Raw genomic sequence first — 17,416 nt, forward strand, 5'->3', positions numbered from 1 at the left:
CCCCCAATCCTTTCAGACCCCTACTAATTGCTCTTTTAGCTTCTGTAAAATGCTTGGCTGCTGCTTTAGACATGCCTAGACATGCCATAGCATGCCCTGACCCCCACCTGCTATCCCCCCCTTCCAGGAAACTATAGATTAAGCAAGCCTGGGCATGAAAACTGCCCTATAAGGTAAAAACGGAGACTCCTGGCCCCACAGATAACAGCACATTCCACAGCCCTGAGACTAACACCTACCAATAAGAAACTTCCAGGGCTGCATCTTATACATCCAATCAGTTTAAAATTATGTTGGCGTGTGTGGACTCCTTGAACCAACCAAAACGTATCTTCGGTATACCCCTCATCTCTTTGTCTAAAACCTATAAAAGGCTCCACCCTCTCTTACTCCGGGCTCTCAGCATGGATCCTTTAAGTTGGTGAGGTCTGAGAGCCCGAGCTTAAGCCCAAATAAACCATAAACCTTGCTTTTGCATTTTGGTGTGTTGGGTCCTCGGTGGTCTTCTTGGGGTCTTGTTGGATGAGGTACAACAATCACTTTATCCAGAGATGCTAGAAGTAACCAGCCAGCATCACTATTTTTCTTATTTTTCCACAAATTATCAAATATTTTATGTATAGAGTCACTAAATTTCTTGCTCTTCGCAAGAGGTGAGTTAGAAGATTCAAAAGCATCTATCTCCGTAATTGTTTCAAATAATCTACACAATGGATTTTCCGTGCTTTCCATGCTACCTGAAGACTCTGAGTTGGAGAGCCTGATCCAAATACCAACAAGCCCTTTAAAGAAATTCATCCTTTCAATTCTGTTTCTCTAGAGCCACTCCTGGTACCACAGTCTGTATTAGGGTTCTCCAAAGAAACAGAACCGGTAGAATGAATATATAGGTATAGGGATTTATCAGCTTAGCTCACAAGATAGAGTCCTAGTGGTCCAACAATGGCTACACCATACTGGAGAGGCTGAATCAGTAATCGCTCAGTCCTCGAGGCTGGATGTCTCAATAGTTCCAATCTGGTGCTGAAAGTCTGACGAATTCCAAAAGATCAGCTAGTCTTCAGTCTACAGCAGCAAGATAAACTCACCAGCAAGATAGAAGGCAAGCAGCAAGAAGCCAGGCCTTCACCATGGCCTTTTATATGGGCTACCATCAGAAGGTAACACCCACATTTAGGGCGTGTCTTCCAGCTTCAGATGACCTAATTAAGAAGATCTCTCTCATTTCAGTTAATCCCAAATCCAGTCAAGTTGACACGGAGGATTAGCCATCACAGACACTAACAAGGTAAAGTAGGTTGGTCAAGATAGGATTCAATGACAAGGTAATATCTGAACAAAGACTTAAGCAAATGAGAGGGAGCAGACATATTTAGAGAAGGTGTTTAAAGAAATAGCATGCAAAGTTTAAAAATTAAGTGTGTTCCTACTCTGTTGAAGAAACAGCAAATAGACCAGTGTGCCTGGAACAGAGTTCTGGGCAAGGGAATAGGGGGTGAGATGGAGGGCAGAGGTATTTATTGCAGAGTGTTATTTTGATATTTATTTTAAATTAAATGGGAATTGTGTGGCAGAGGGCTGGTGTTATTTGGTTTTAAAACTAATCCCTTTATGACTGAGTTTAGACTATGCAAAGGTTTTGTCAGCAAAAGTTGGAGAAACTGTTTAAGTAAGGAGACTAGATGATTGGGAGGGCACTGCAGTGATTGAGCTGAAATTCTGATGCTTCAAGTCAGTTGCTTCTTGACCCTTCCAAGACGTGGACAGGTACTAAGCATATAGTATAAGAGACAGAGAAAGCAAGGATGACCTTGTAAGTTTGTGATCTCAGTAACTGCCAAAAAGTAGTTACCATCTATTGAGATGGTGACTTTACCAGCTGTGACAGGAGCATAGTCAGGGAGAAGGAACCAGATTTCAGTCACAGTCACATTGGGTTTGAGATGTCTACCCATTGGCAGTATGGAGGTCTGGGGGCAGATGTGGTTTTAAGATATGAATTGAAGATATCTATATTTTTTTCTTTAGATTTGGCTGAAAATTTCTGGAATGCCATACCTTTTGCTGATCACTGACCTAGATAATATAAGAAAAATATTAAGAACATATTATATTTCTTTTTTTTTTTTTTTTTGGTTTTTTTGAGACAGGGTCTCCCTGTAGCCCCAGCTGGCCTGGAACTCACTATGTAGACCAGGCTGGCCTTGAGCTCACAAAGATCCCCCTGCCTCTGCCTCCCAAGTGCTGGGATTAAAGGCATGTGCCACCATGCCCAGCCAATTATATTTCTTATAATTAATGAGCAGACAGATCAACAGAAACAGCAACCATATAAAAATATAAGTATAAATACATAGATAAGGGAAAATGAAATAATTCTGTATTTTAAATGATTAGGGAAGAGCTTCAGAGAGGAGGTAAACCGTGGAACTGGAATGCAAGGCTAGGGAAGATTTCTCTGGGCAAACAAAGTAGGGTGTTCGAGGTAGAGTGGAAGACATGGGTGAATACAATTTTGCTTTTCATAAGGTAAATTATGCTCTAGCATGCTTTAACTTATTACAGGGTAGTTAACAGTATTTGGTAAATTTTCCCTTCCTAATTTGGAAAATATAAAGCACATATACTACTATAGACCTTTAGTTCAACCTTGTGACTAAGGAACATTACTTAATCATAGAGTTCAGGATAGAGAGTTCTCTTCATATGTTAGTTACTTTTTTCAATGCAGTGATCAAATACCTGACAAGAAACAATTTAAGGGAGGAAAGTCTTATTTCTTGCTGTTTTAATTTTAATTAATTTATTTAATTTTGTACATGCAGATCATGTTCATGTTTGGGGGTACATGTGCACACATATGCACATGCATGTGGAGTCTTGAGGTCAGCTTCACATATCCTTTCTCAGGAGCCATCCACGTTGGTTTTTGTTGTTGTTTGTTTTGTTTTGTTTTGCTTTGCTTTGTTTTTTGAGACATGGTCTCTCAAAGGGACCTGGAGCTCTCTAATTAGGTTAAGCTGGCAGGCCAGTAGGCTTCAGTATTGAGATCACAATTGTGCACTACCAGGTTCTGCTTTTTAGATATGTGCTAAGAATCTGAACCTAGGTCATCACATTTGCAGGGCAAAGATTAGTTGTATTGTGTCTGGAGTCAGGAAGCAGAGATGGACGCTAGTGCTCAGCTTGTCGTCTCCTTTTTACAGTCCAAAATCTCAGCCCTTGGAATGGTGCCACTCACATTTAGGGTGGGTCTTCCCACATCAGTTAACTCAGTTTAGAAAGTCCCTGACAACAAACACATCCAGAGATTTATCTACTAGGCAATTCTACCTGTCAAGTTGACAGTCAATATTGACCATCACAATCTGGTTCCTTAATACTACACATAAGCTAGAGTGTCTTTCCTATGCTGTCTGTGCAGGACCACCTTTCTGTCAAACACAGAGCAGCAGCTCTATGTAGCACAATCTACTTTCACTGCTCAGAATGAAGACTGAAGCTGAACCCAGAGCAAAATGAGGACAATCCTTTTTTGTTTAAACATGACCCTGAAATCTCAGAGCACGAAAAATAGATGTTAGAAAGTCTTCCCTCAGGTACCCCTTAGTCTAGATCAAGGTCTGGGCCTCTGGAGAGGAGAGGACAAAAGAGAAAGCACAGACAGGTTTTTAAGACAGGTTGGAGGTACTGGGATCCAAAGCCCCAACTTGGAAGGATACCTCAGATGGGAATGGAGCCAGCGCTTAAGGACAGCCTGGTCTCCTCTCCTGCCAGCGTTGCCTTTCAGCCAGCTTGGCCTGCACAGACCACCCAGCAGGAGTTTTGCCTGACTGTCCTCAAGTTTCCTTTCTCAAGTTCCTCAATGAGGGTAGCATAGCTCCTTCTTTAAAGTTCCAGGAGTCAGTAAGCACCTCTACTGCTCCATCAAAGCATGGAACCCTGGAAAGCAAGTGACTGGGAAAGAGTCTTAGGGAAAGAAAGCTTGCCTGTGCTTGGGTGAGGTGAAACAAGATTGGTTCAAGGCCACTAACCTGCAAATTCATACTCTAGGATGGGACAGTCATGAAACGTACAGCTTTGTAGGGAAGATTCTTTCATGTAGTCTGAATGTCTTTTCTAGAATGGTTAAAGAAGCTAAGACACAGCAGAGCCTTGAAAGGACTTTAAGAAAGAGGCTTCCAATTATGATTCCTTTAAAAACAGGCACCCAAGTCTTTGGTCTTGTGTTCCTTCTCAGGCCTTGGCCCCAGGTATTATCTTAATGGCCTTTGGGTATTTTTTTTTCTAAAGGTAAAAAGCTTGATTCTTTGAAGTTATTTAAGATTTTCTCTCTATTACCTTGGCTTTAGTTCTGAAAGGAGTATGTTTTTTAGAAGAAGAAGGAGAAGGAGGAGGAGAAGGAGGATGAGGAGGAGGGGGGAGGAGGAGGAGGAGGAGGAGGAGGAGGAGGAGAGGAGGATGAGAAGAAGAAGAAGAAGAAGAAGAAGAAGAAGAAGAAGAAGAAGAAGAAGAAGAAGAAGAAGAAGAAAAGAAATCCTTTCGTAAGCCAAAGCTGCTAGAAGGCTATAAATAAGGGAAGTTACAACTGGCTGTCATTAACGGTAAATAGTAAAAAGATCACATGACCGGCTGCTCCTGTAGATAGGAGACTGCCCGGAGCTGGACTTTTGTACTTTTGTATTCTATGCCTAGGAAAACAAATGGCAGTTAGATGTTTCATGTAACCACTGATGCACAAGTTTGACTTTGTAAAGACTTTAACAACGTCTTGTCTTGCTTTATTTTTCTAACAATGCAATGAGGTTGCCAGGGTCGATGCCTGACAGATGAATCGCTGTCCTGCGCTAGGTAGTTAAAAGTATTTCCCCAGGACACAAACAAGGACAAGCCTCAGGCTGGGCTCTGCTCCTGCTCTCCCTGCAGCCCTGGCTGTGGACTCTAGGCGTAGGTGTCTGCAAACCTCCATGCATTTTTGGTACATTACCTACTTTGCCTCCAGTTTTGAACTTGGGGATCAGGTCCTTTGCGGTTTTACCTAACATTTCACCGTGTGCTAGTGAGCAGAGGATTGGAAACTGGGGGCAGTGGACAGGTAATGTTCGCTGAGCTCATCACGCGTACCGAGTTGTCTTGTTAACCATTCCTGCAGGCTGTGAACTTTTCCGTGTGTTCTCACAGCGTTAGACTGCACTTAGGGGCTTCTGGGGTTGGGTGGAAAGGCAGTCACCCGCAACTACCAATATTTTCCTCTAGGAGGAGCCGCGCAGCCCAGTTGAGAGTGACACGCACCAACTCCAACTCCTCGGGAGTACGCTTCATCCCAGCTCGGCCGAATGAGTAGCGGCGGCCGCGCTCCGCCTCGCCGCAGAGGGTCCCTCACCCTCCGCCCTCACCTCCAGCAGCCCTTCGCCCCGGCGGCGCGCATCCCAGGATCGGTTGGCGGCGCCCAGCGGGCCCCTCGCTGAACCGTGGCGGCCTTTTCCCACCCGTCCCCTCCCCTCCCATCCTCCCTTCCCGTTTCACCCCGCCCCCTTCCTCCTCCCCGAGCCTGACAGCCCTCGAGCTGCCAAGCTGGGCGCAGCCATGGGAAGAGGAGGCGGTCCAGGGAGCGGCAGCAGCGGCGGCTGCTGCAGCGGTGGTGGCGGCGGCTGCTGAGCCCGGGCGGCCGCGGGGACCCCGGGCTGGGGCCACGCGGGACTGAAGTCCCGGCGCCAGCGGCCGGCAAGCGGACGCGAACCCGCGCTCTGTCTCCCGAGGCGAAGCTCCGAGGTACTGGAGGGGGACACCGAGAGTCCTGCTCTTATTCGCCTCTTATATGCCAGGGGACCTGGGAGTGGACCCAGGCACCCCGGCTCTGAAAACAGGGATCAGTTTTATGTATTTGCACATATATATATGTGTATATATATATATATATATATATATATATATTCCAAATGACTTTGGGGGTGGGCTGTGTTCCCCTTCTCAAAAGTTGTTTTCTGCATATGGGTTGGTGTAGTCCGATGAGTGTCGTGGACGTGTGTGTGTGTGTGTGTGTGTGTCTAAGTTGTTCGTGGTGGTATGGTGCTGTGTGGGACAAGGAATGGGGACAACAGCGAGTCATCCCAGGCTGACGCCTCCTGCAGCCCGGGTGTGCGGTGCAGGGAGAGCGTTCCTCCTATGACAGTTTGGTTAAAGTCTTCAAAGTTTTCTGAGTGTCTTTCTCTTTGACATCATCTGACGTGCCAGGGTGGGTAGGAACTGCCCTAGGCTGCCGCTGCCGCTGCCGCGAGGCGACTTCCCAAGTGGAGTAGCCAGAGGGACCCAGCAGTGGGCTGTTAGCGCGACCCCTGCAGCTCGACCCCTTTTTTCCTTTTTGTTTTGCACATTGGTGCTGGCAGCCTTGGAGCTGGGGTCCGTAGAATCACCACCAGCAGTCTCCATGACCTGGGGTGGCGGAAATTGTGGCAAGCCGAGCTGTCCCAGTTCTGGACACACTCGTGGTTATGAAATCAACTAGCCTGAAAGCTTTGACAGAACTGCTGAGTCGTGAGGGTTGAGCGGATGAGTGGGGTAGCAGCACGCCCGGAGAAGGGGGCGCTGGCTGCACGTAGTGGATGCAGGACAGGACTGTCCACTTGTGGGTGCGTGGGGAAATCTATTTCTGGGCAAGAACTTTATATATAGCACCAGGGAGGACGCCTGCTGGAACTGGGCTGCGGGGTTTCGTGTGTGTGTGTGTGTGTGTGTGTGTGTGTGTGTGTGTGTGTGTGCGCGCGTGTGTGTGCTTAAGGGGCATCTGTGTCTGCGTGTGTATGGGAACACCTGAGGAGGTGTGTTGGCCTTCAGAGTCAGTAGGGTGTGTAGAGGGAGGTGCTGTCCACTGTTTGTGCCGCCAGGGGATCTTGGAAGGGACTAAGGAAGGTAATGGGAAGTTACAGAGTAACGCCTGTTTGGGATTAAGTCTCCTGGACTTTAAAATAACTAAGCCACGTCCTTGCCTTGGAGGGTCTAAGGACCGGAAGTGGTGGTTTCTGGAGCTGCACGGAAGGGCATTTGAGTATCTAAGAGACCTGTACATAGAACCCTGGAGAGATGAGGGGCAGGTAGGAACTGTGACTCTGACTCCCATGGTACCTCTTTCTTGTCAAGGAATGCATGGCCTTAGGGGTGTTCAGTTTTCAACTTCCTGAGGGGTGTGGCAGAGACACCATTCACCTCTTCTTTATAGGCCTTGGACCTGTGGTAATAACTATGCTCCAGGCTACTTTCTACCTGGTTTACCTAGTCCCTTTATTCTGGAGGTGACAGCTACTAAGTATTAAGTATTTCCAAAGCTTAAAATGTTAGTTAGAAATGAAATAAATGACTTAACAGAGTGTTAGATCTAATTTTCTTATTTTCTGTGACTGAGAGTTATCTTTCCTTCTGAGAAAAGAAAAACTCCATGTTCTGATAGACCTCTGGATGGGCTAAAAGGATGAGTTTTAGCCAAACACTATTTGTAGCTAAAAAGCTTGTACCAGGCTTCATCCCCTTCCACCCTTATAAACTTTTGGCTTCACTTTCGTCTAGGGAAAGTTAGTGAGTCAACAGATTTCTCTCTCTCTCTCTCTCTCTCTCTCTCTCTCTCTCTCTCTCTCAGTAAATATACCACAGTAACACAGTAAAATTATAGTTTTGGTCTGCTGAATACCATGGAAAACCAACATTTAACAGGCAAAGATGTGAAAAGATGTGAAATGAAAGTCTATAAATGAAAAGACTAAGTGGCAATGTTAGTATATGTTTTTTTAAAGTGAGCATAACTTTGCCTGACAAATATTTATTTTACTCAGGTTTGCAACTGTATTTTTGATTATTAGTTTTTAAGCAACAGACTACACCACATAAACTACTTCTAAATGGACACAACCAGCCTCATCTATGATATCTCTGGAACCTGTGTTAACAGATGTTTATGATGCTTGGTAACCTATGGGATTCTCATGTGGAGTATCTTGATAGCTCAAGACATAATGTTTATAGCATAATATAATAAATGAAGCTCCAGTTGCAGCTGGCTTCTGCCAAATTCATGAAGCACCCCAGTGTGGAAACAAATCTTGAAGTTCATCCAACTTGGCCAGCCTTCTTGGCTATCTGCTGGTGAGCATTGTTAATGTAAAGATAAATCTGAGTGATACAGAAGGAATGTGGGATAACAGATTGTTTGACTTAGAAAAAGGCATGGACTAGGTTTGTAAAATCTGCTAACCCAAGGATTACGCTTCTTTGGTCATTCTACTAGTAAACACCACCATTTTGAAGACTTGGTTGTTTTACATTTGATTTTAGCTAAAAGGCAGAGAAGCAACAATTGGTTGCTTTGAAAGACCAAGCTTTTAAATATGTCACTAATGGAAATACTTCTATTTCTTGGAGTGCAGTCATGCAATCTAACACTTTTTATTCTTTAAAACAGCAGGCTAGGGTTAGCATAGAGTGCTCACTAGTCAAGCATGTGTAAGGCCTTAGGATCAATCCTTGGCACCAGGAAGGAAGGAAGGAAGGAAGGAAGGAAGGAAGGAAGGAAGGAAGACCGTTCCTTTGTGGTAATGATGTAAACAATATGAGCATTCAGATTACCCAATTAACGTTTGAGCCTTGAAAAATTGGAGTTCAGTAAGCCTAAAGTCAACCCCTCAGCCAATTATATAAGCAAGACAGCATAGGTGTATTATGGGGAAAGGGATTTCTTCCCCCTAACCCGGAACAGCTATAGTAAGAATAGTATGTTTGCTTAGGTTGACAACTGACTTAAAAGGTAACTTTTTATGTGGACTTCGCTTCAATATTTATTCTGTTGCTTCTTGGAAATAGTTAAGTTGAAATCCAACTTTCTCACTAACCAGTCCATTCTAGGAGAGCTTTATCTGTAGAAAGTTCTGCCTTGTACCAAATCAACATTTTTATTAACTATTCATTTGCCTTCTCTTCAGTTGAATCTATTTTTTTCTTCCCTTTGAGTTCTGTACTTACAAGCATTGTACTCTTTATTCTAAACTCTTCCTGCTTGTTCTAGCAATGATTTCTCATGGACCATGGCATCTTGCCATTCTCTACCCTGAACAACATGGCTTAAGTTCCCCATTCTCTCCATCCTAACTAAAATATGTTGCCTAAAACATGGACTTGGAATTATTGGTTTTTAAATTCTATACCTATTAAGACAGCTTAATATTCATGAAATCTTCTTAAATATCTCAGTATGCCACTGGCAAATTTCAAACCTCTAAAGAACATTACAACTTATCCTTTTCATGTTTTTATTCATCTGTAGTCCAAAACATGGTGACAGCCCCATAAGTTTTTCAACCCTGATTTTGCTATAAATCCATGAAAAGGATAATAGTGGGGAGATAAAAATTTATATGCCATGTAGAGAGCTCCTTAATTCATCTCTACCAAAATAGCCAAGAAATTTATTGGTTGTAGTGTTTTCTGAAGATAAGCAAGTTGAGGCTGCATGTTATAGTTAGGTTCTGACTATGATGTATTCCTTTCACGGACCTTATTGTGTCTCCTCTCATAAGCATGAAGACTTGTTCTTCCCAAGTCCTAGAGAGTGTGCCATCTGGCCCCAAGTGAGGTGAAAGTACATCAGACAGAAATGTCTCCTTTGGCAACTAGGATTTGAGATGTACAGAGAGGACATGACTAAATCAACAACCTTTTTTTACTCAGAAGGTAAATGGCTTGCTAATGTCACAGGCAATTTTAAAGTGCTCACTTCTCATTAGAAGATATATCCCAGCATCAATATGAAACTAGGTCCCCATATCCTGTGGTATGTCCAGCCAGGAAATAGACAAATGTTCTACCACTCCTGATTTATAAGGTCTAAACCTTAATGTGAGGTAACAAAGCTGGCTTATATGTGAAGAGGGTATGGCTCAAAGCAAGGGCCTTTGGGGCCCGTTGACTGGAGATTTACCACCTGCGTGCAAACTAGCTTCCCTGGGACTTACTTTTCTTCTCTGTGAAAATAATAATGTCTACCTTCCAGCTTTCTATACAAGCTCTATAGCATCTTGGCTTGAGCTGTAAAACAGACACCTACAAGGAATTATTGGTTTTGCTTTTATCTGTCTGGGGCTTCCTAACCAAATTATGTGTTCTTGAGTTCTCTCATTCGCTCAGAATTGGCTACAAGAATGTTTTCCTACAAGCCTTGTTAATGGGGAATGATAACGATATTGTGACTTTTTCAATAGCTGTGAATGTAAAGAAAATGACTGCAGAGAGATAGAGAAGATAGTAGATAGATAGACAGAGAGACAGACAGACAGATAGATATGATAGATAGAATAAACTGCTATTGGAAGCTCCTAGTTTATAGACAGATCTTTGTTTCTTTGCCTTATTCTGTTCTCGTATAAAGAGAGGAGGAAATAATCAGCAATAAAGTATTTTAAACTTCACATATTTACTTCACTGTTCTTTTCACTTTTTCTTCTCAACTGAAGTGAACACACTGAACTTTGCAGTCCAGTGTTCTATTTTCACACAGGATTATCTAAGTCAGTTTGATATTATATGAAATACTAGTATACTGTTTTAGAGCACCCAGGTTTCCTCTAAATTTTGCCTCTAAGGGGCTTTGTAATTTTCCAAAGCATTTTCCCTTCCTGGGCTTATAGGCAGATAAACAAACAAGCATAAAAGGGGTAATCAGGACTTTTCCTTTGGAATCTTCTCAATTTAATTATCAATTTTCTCTCTTCTATCAGCTCCTTTGACACTTTGAGCTTCTGGGAAACAATTGTTTTACTCATGGTTTTGTGATGGTCTTTTGACACATCGGTCTTCCTTGCTAGGCTGTAGGTTCCTTAAGAGCAAGAAGTAAGGACCAATGAAATGGTTCAGCAAGTAAAGTTATTCGAGCATCAGGAGCCACATGGGTAGGAGAGAACCAAGTCTGTCAAGTTGCTCTCTGACTTCAACACATGTGCTGGGGCATGTGTATACACCCCTCCAAAGTAAATAATTTTAATTAAAATACATTTAAAATAAGAAATAAAATTTACTTACTTTCATATATCCTCATTTTTCCTGGATGCTATAAATAGAATAGATATGGGAGGAGTTCAGTGAAATCAATATGAAATACAATGGACCTTTGAGCTGTGTCACTCATTTAATAATATACAATGACTTTGAGCATAAGCATCAAATAAGGAAGAAATAGTGTTTGCCTATTTTACTCCCTCATTATAAATTTAAAGCAATTAAATAAATCAGGTGGAAGATTAGTGCATATTATCCCACTGTGATTCCAGGTTCCATTGTAAAAAATACAGCACTGGTGATCTGATACAGGGAGTTGTTCTGAAAGGTTTCTTTTCTTTTGTTGCTGTTCTTTTGCTTTGAGTTAAAGAAAACTGAAGTCCAGTGGGCACCAGGCTTCTGAAAGAAGGATGGCAGCTGACAGCCATTGTTTAATACCGATTTCTTTCTGCAGTGCTTCTCTGTGCCTTTTAATATAGATTACTGGAACCTTAGGTTAGGTATCAATTTTACTAGTAATGATTCCAAAATTAAACTATTTTGTCAGAAGTTGCCAGGCTTTGGGATTTTAATTACCTAATCTTTCTTTCAAACACTCCATCTCCAAATCAGCAGATAATTTCCCCTAGAGATATATTAAACTTCCAGACATGTTAGGTGCTTTCATCTGAGCTTATTGATTCTTTTGCTATTGACCAGTCTTCAGTTTTCTTTAGATTAATATCTAGGTAGCAATGACTTATGCTCTGCTGGTTACAGATGTGTTAAAACATAAACACATTTCTATCTGAATGGTTGGGCTCCTAAGTGAAAAAAAAAGGCATCCTAGGCAAGAAGCTCACTTCTTAGGTACCAGGCACAGGTGGTAGAAAATTCCCTGAGGGAAAAAAAAAAAAAAGCCCTATTCAGCATTGATGCATAAATAATTGCAAATTGAAAGGGTTCTTTTCTGTGAGGGATGACAAGCAGTGCTACATACTTGATTCAGTAAATCTTGGATTGTTTCTTCACTAACTTATAAAACATTTTAAATACTTTCATTTTAAAACTTTTAAAATTAATTAATTAATTTTTACTTTGCATCTGTGAGTGTTTTGCCTACACATATATATATATACACCATGTGCATGCAATCCTCATAGAGGCCAAAAGAAGGTGTTGGATCCCTTGAAACTGGAGTTATAGATGGTTGTTAGATGCTATGTGGGTGTTGGGAGCCAAACCCTGGTCCTGTGTAAGAGCGGTTGCTGTTCTTCACTGCTGAGCCAGCTCTTCAGCACCTCATTTAAAAACTCTTTTAAAAGATATCTTTTGTTCTTTTAGTATACAGGGAAATCATTATTTTGTTTCAGAAGTATACTTATTATGTTAAGAATTATGTTCACTTTTTTCTTTAAAGTTGTTACCGCATCAAAAAGGAGAGCATAGCCAATACAGAGCCAGGTCGTGAGCAGTTCTCACCCTATGCTTATGAGTCTGCTGTGTGATGCAGTGAGATCATCTGAACTTGATGAGAAACTCAGACTTCAATTTTGCTTACTAAATGTCAGAAAGCAGCCCTTGTTCTTGGTCAGCTTAATGGCTCAGGATCTTACTTCATCATGTCAGTTTCTTTTCTGGACCTTCAAGCTATGTGTTTGTTATCCCAGAAAATCTAAATTGGACACAAAAATGGAAAAAATACCCTGGCAAAGGATATATGAATGATAAATTGGGGAAAAAACCTGAAATAGAGCCTTTTCAACATCTTCTTCCCATAAGAATAGAGGAAAATACCAGAATCCTTGAGCAAGATGATGATAGATGAAAAAAGACACCATATTTACGTTGAACAACTCAGAAAGATTAAATCAATAAGTGAGAGGATGCAGAGGAATGATACCTTTCATGTTATCACTGTAGCATCTTATTTCTCTTACACCCTGGCAAATGGTGTCTTGCACAAATGTTCAGTACATATTCTGATGATGGCCTTAGTGTGTAGGAAAACATATTGAGAAATTGAAGGTTATCAAGAAACTTGGACAGAGTTTGGGAGAAAATGTTGTAGATAAAGATGACAATTGGGATCTAGGCTTATAATGCAAATTTGGCATGAATTCCCATAGATGACTGATGGTACTAAGACTAAATGACAAGCTTCCCAAGGTGAATCCTGTTCACAGCCTTTGAAACACCTAGAAGTTGAAGCAATATGGAGACATGTTTTTAAATTTTTATCTAAGACCAATTAGAACTCAGATGTCTCCACTTTACTAGGTCTTGGTATACCTCTTATGATGGGCATAAAGTTTTGATTCATTTTCCTTTGATTGTGTAAAGTTGAATATGCATATCATAATTACATTATCTGAAAAGTTCTTTGAAAATTACTTGGGAGAAGATGCTGAATAAATAAGTTCCTCTCCCACAGGATGTAAGTTTGGCAAGCTGGTAGTTTTTGGTATGACTGTGAGCAATCAAGGCATAGCATGTATTTATTAAGCCATTAATGTCTTGAGGAACGTATAGATACTGGTGAATATAAAAGTAGTGTAAGGCATACTCGAGTTTGGTACCCAGTATTTAAGCTAGGAATGCAATATTATTAATGCATGTGGTATGATTATGGAACAATTGAAAACTGTATTTAGTGAAAATTTGTTATATAACTTCATATTCTATATTTACTTAAAAAGAAAGGATATTTATTTGGGCTTAAAGATTTGAGGAGAGGCCTTAATAGGCAAAGTGACTCCTGAGCCCAGGTCTTACAATATAATTTCTTTTCTTTTCATATCTACAAAAGATTGAAGATGTTTTGTGCCAGGAGGTCAGGAACTGAGGACCATGGAGTATGACTAGGATTCCCTCGGTTATTGATAGATGAGAAGATAGGACTTAGTCTGTGCATTTGCTGCTGCATGGTAATTTTGAATACTTCTGCTTCCCAAATACTATGTAAATTCATCGTTTCAAATATTTTCCCTTAATAGTATTCTCAGAGGCCTATTGAAGGTACCAACAGCAAGACTTGTTTTTAAGAATATGATCTTGAACAAACCTTACAAAGGAATAATAAGTCTGAGGTACTCCTCCCTTCCAATTTTTCTGCCCCATGCTGATCCTAATACCTGACCCAACACAACCTCAAGGCTTTCTAGACCTTAAGGTCATGGACCAGCTACTCCCATTCAAAGTTCTGCCTCTGTTAGATAATGTATGGGCATTTGGAAATATAATTGTTTAAGAACTGGAAAGAGTTACATGCTTTTAGTGCCAAGAGTCAGAAATGCTGAATTTCTGTGAGATCAGGAGTGATGCTAAAGGAGGAAAAATTATACCTCCATCAATTCCAGGAGACCTTTATAAAATCTTCTAAGATCAGCATCCTCACTCTATTTGTAAATGAAAATAGGAGTCTCTACAAAGGACAGTGACAGATTTATAACTCAGCTCTACCTCTCTGCTGAGTTCTTTCTGCTACATCACATTAGTCTCTAATGGAATTTGACCTTGGAATAGCTTTTTCTTAGTGTGTTTTCTGTTGCTAATAACATAATATTACATACTGGGTAAATAATGTAGAAAGTAGTTTATTTTACCTAATAGATCTCGTCTATGGTGACAGGCCACATCTAAAGACTGAGGTCTTGCTAACAGAGTTCTTAGTACAAGATGTTACGTGGCAAGAGATGGGAAGCGTGCATGTGTTTTCCTTCCGATCTTTTCCCCTCTTTTATAAAGCCACTAGTATTCAGTCATGGGGGTTCCACCCTGATGATCTTATCTAATTCTAATCACCTCCCAAAAGCCTTATCTGTAAGCATCATACTTGGATTAACTTTCTACCCATTTAGTATCTCACAATGAGGATAAAATTTAAACCCTTAAGGGACACACTCAGGCTATAGAAAATATGTTAAACATATTTATATGGGAGGGTGACAGTTGGCACTTGATATACTTAACCAACAGTTTTTTCCATTGGGAGCTCTTACACATTTGCCATAAATTTTGGTTGGCACCTGCCTGTGAGGTGTCGAGCACCGTGAAAGCCTAAAGATAATTTGGCATTCTATAATTGATAAAGAGTATACCTTGGAATCACAGGAATCTGGCTTGTCCAATTGGATTTGAATCTGCCTCTATTTTTATGTGTTCTCTTTATGAATCTGAGCAGGTTAAAATACCTTATTTCATAAGACTTGTAGTTTAAATGAGTGGAAACAGTACCTCACACATGTTGGACATTGTAGAGAGAGATGGTTTCCTTCAGTGTCCTACTGAGAGGCTCAGAGAGTGGAGACTTAGAATCTTCACTGTAAAATGCCCACTTGATGCTAATTACTGGAGTCTTTTTACTTCCTTGTTTCCCCAGACAACCAAATTAGGGCTTTTACAAGTACCTGAAATACTCATTTGGCTTAAACTGTTCAAATGTTGCTTCAAAAAGCATCACTGATCAGAGATTAGCTTTTTATGGCTTCTCTGTTACTTTACCTAAATTATTGTTGGATAGCAAAAATACAGGAAGTTTACACACATAATTATTGGTGACCTGTGAAATTTGGAATTTTAAAATCAATACTAAAAGTCACTCCTGATGCAGGTGTTTCTTGGGGAGATTTAGGTTACCCAGTGATGGGAGGTCCTACCCAAGCAAGGGGATACATTTAGAAAGTGAAGGAACAGTTGAACGTTGACCAATGGAGTGACAGAGATTATGGTCAAGACATTTCTGGATAAAGAATAGCCTATAATAATCTGTAATAAGGTACAAGAACCTGGGGGCATCCATACACACAGAAGCCTAACAGTATTTTAATTTTTGACTTTGAAGAAATACTCTAACATAGGCAAATAGGTACACAATTTCCCACTATAGAAGCAATTTAAAATTGTTTCTTAAAGAATAGTTCTCTATCAAGAGGACAGGTGACCCACCACAATTACAGGACATTTTGAGAGATGCTCATAGTCCCCTGGAACTAGTCGACCTAGGAGGGCAAGGAGCAAAAACTGTCCTTTACATCCCTCTGACCAAATTAGTATAGGCCTCCAGGTATGTCTGTTGAACATCCAAGAAGGTTAGTTCCACCAGTCTGGTACTTTTTTTTTTTTTAACTTTAAAAAAAGATCTCCATTTATTATTAAAATACACAGTTTCATACAGAAAAATTCATTTTCAATGCAATTGACATTAAGATGTTTGCACATGCATTTCTAATCTCTATATATCTGATTATTACTAGTGACAGTCGGTTACTTTCTAAGCTCCTTGGTATCTGAGCATGGCTATAGTGTCATCAGGTAGATTTCAATGGTACTGTTTTTCACATCTACTAATTATTATTTGTTAATCATTATTATTATTTTTTTATACCCACTTCCCAGATGGCACCCTCCCATAGCCTCCCTCCCCCACTAGAGCCCTTGTACTCTGATATCTCTGCTACAGTCTGCTGTCCTTTTGGTACTTTTAATTACTGTGTGCTATGTAGATAAATCTTGGGCAAAGGCCAATTGTTCTCAGATAAACCTTGCCTAGACACATATTTCTTGATCTGGTATGTATAATTTGTCAGTAGGTGGTTGAAGTAATATGGTTCCCTCTGGTTTTTAAAACTAACTAGGCATTATTTATCTCTCGCATTGTCTAATCCCTCCATCATGGTTTCCCCAATTATGGTGCCCCCATTTTTCCCTTTCTCCCTAAGATGGAATTGAACAAGTGTCCAGCCTACAAACAGGAGGGTCAACACAGAGGAATGATTTCCTCCATGCCCCCAAGCAAAGCCAGCCATGGTCGAACAGGACTTTTGACTTATCTTAACATAGGTGGAACTGGTAAAAGAAAGGAGCCAGGGGCTCCGCCCAAGCCCAAGTGACCCCTAAGGAACAGATCCTCAAACAGCCTTAAGAGTAAAAATAAATTGGTTCATCTGGGACAACTGTATGGCCTTAAACACCCAAAAGGAAAGTATAACCAAAGATTAAAGGGCCAATATAATTTCATAAGAGTCCATATGTATAGCTAAAGGCTACATAACAAGCAACAATGCCAGATAGGAGATACCTTCTTTTGAGTTGTTGGCCAGGGTGGCCCAAGGGACTCCCAGACAGTAACCCAGCATAGAACTGGGAAAATGAACAGCAGACCCCAATCTTATCTAAAGGAATATTGACAACTGATTGCTGCTAGATGAGGAACAGCTGACCTTCCTAAAACAAAGACCTCTAGATAGGCTGACGAGATTCACCAGATGGACAAGTAGTGGGGAATGGCTGGGGGTGCCAAGAACACAGTGGACAGTAACAGGGATAGGATAACAGAGTATAAGGGCTCTAATTGTGGGAGGGAGGCTATGGGAGGGTGCCATCTGGGAAGTGGGTGTATAGT

The 17,416-nt window shown here is 41.2% G+C and overlaps 1 protein-coding gene across 1 annotated transcript in view; it reads left to right on the forward strand.

Moving 5' to 3' along the window:
• Positions 1 to 5,651: 5,651 nt before the first annotated feature.
• Positions 5,652 to 17,416, forward strand: part of Ghr (growth hormone receptor) — a 309,166-nt gene continuing 297,401 nt past the window's right edge. Inside the window, exon 1 of the mRNA XM_008842104.3 lies at positions 5,652 to 5,772. The gene's annotated coding sequence lies outside the window, so the exon portion shown is untranslated. The remainder of the gene's footprint in view (positions 5,773 to 17,416) is intronic.

This window comes from Nannospalax galili, unplaced genomic scaffold (assembly GCF_000622305.1).
Source record: "Nannospalax galili isolate Female #2095 unplaced genomic scaffold, S.galili_v1.0 scaffold139, whole genome shotgun sequence".
Classification (NCBI taxonomy): domain Eukaryota; kingdom Metazoa; phylum Chordata; class Mammalia; order Rodentia; family Spalacidae; genus Nannospalax; species Nannospalax galili.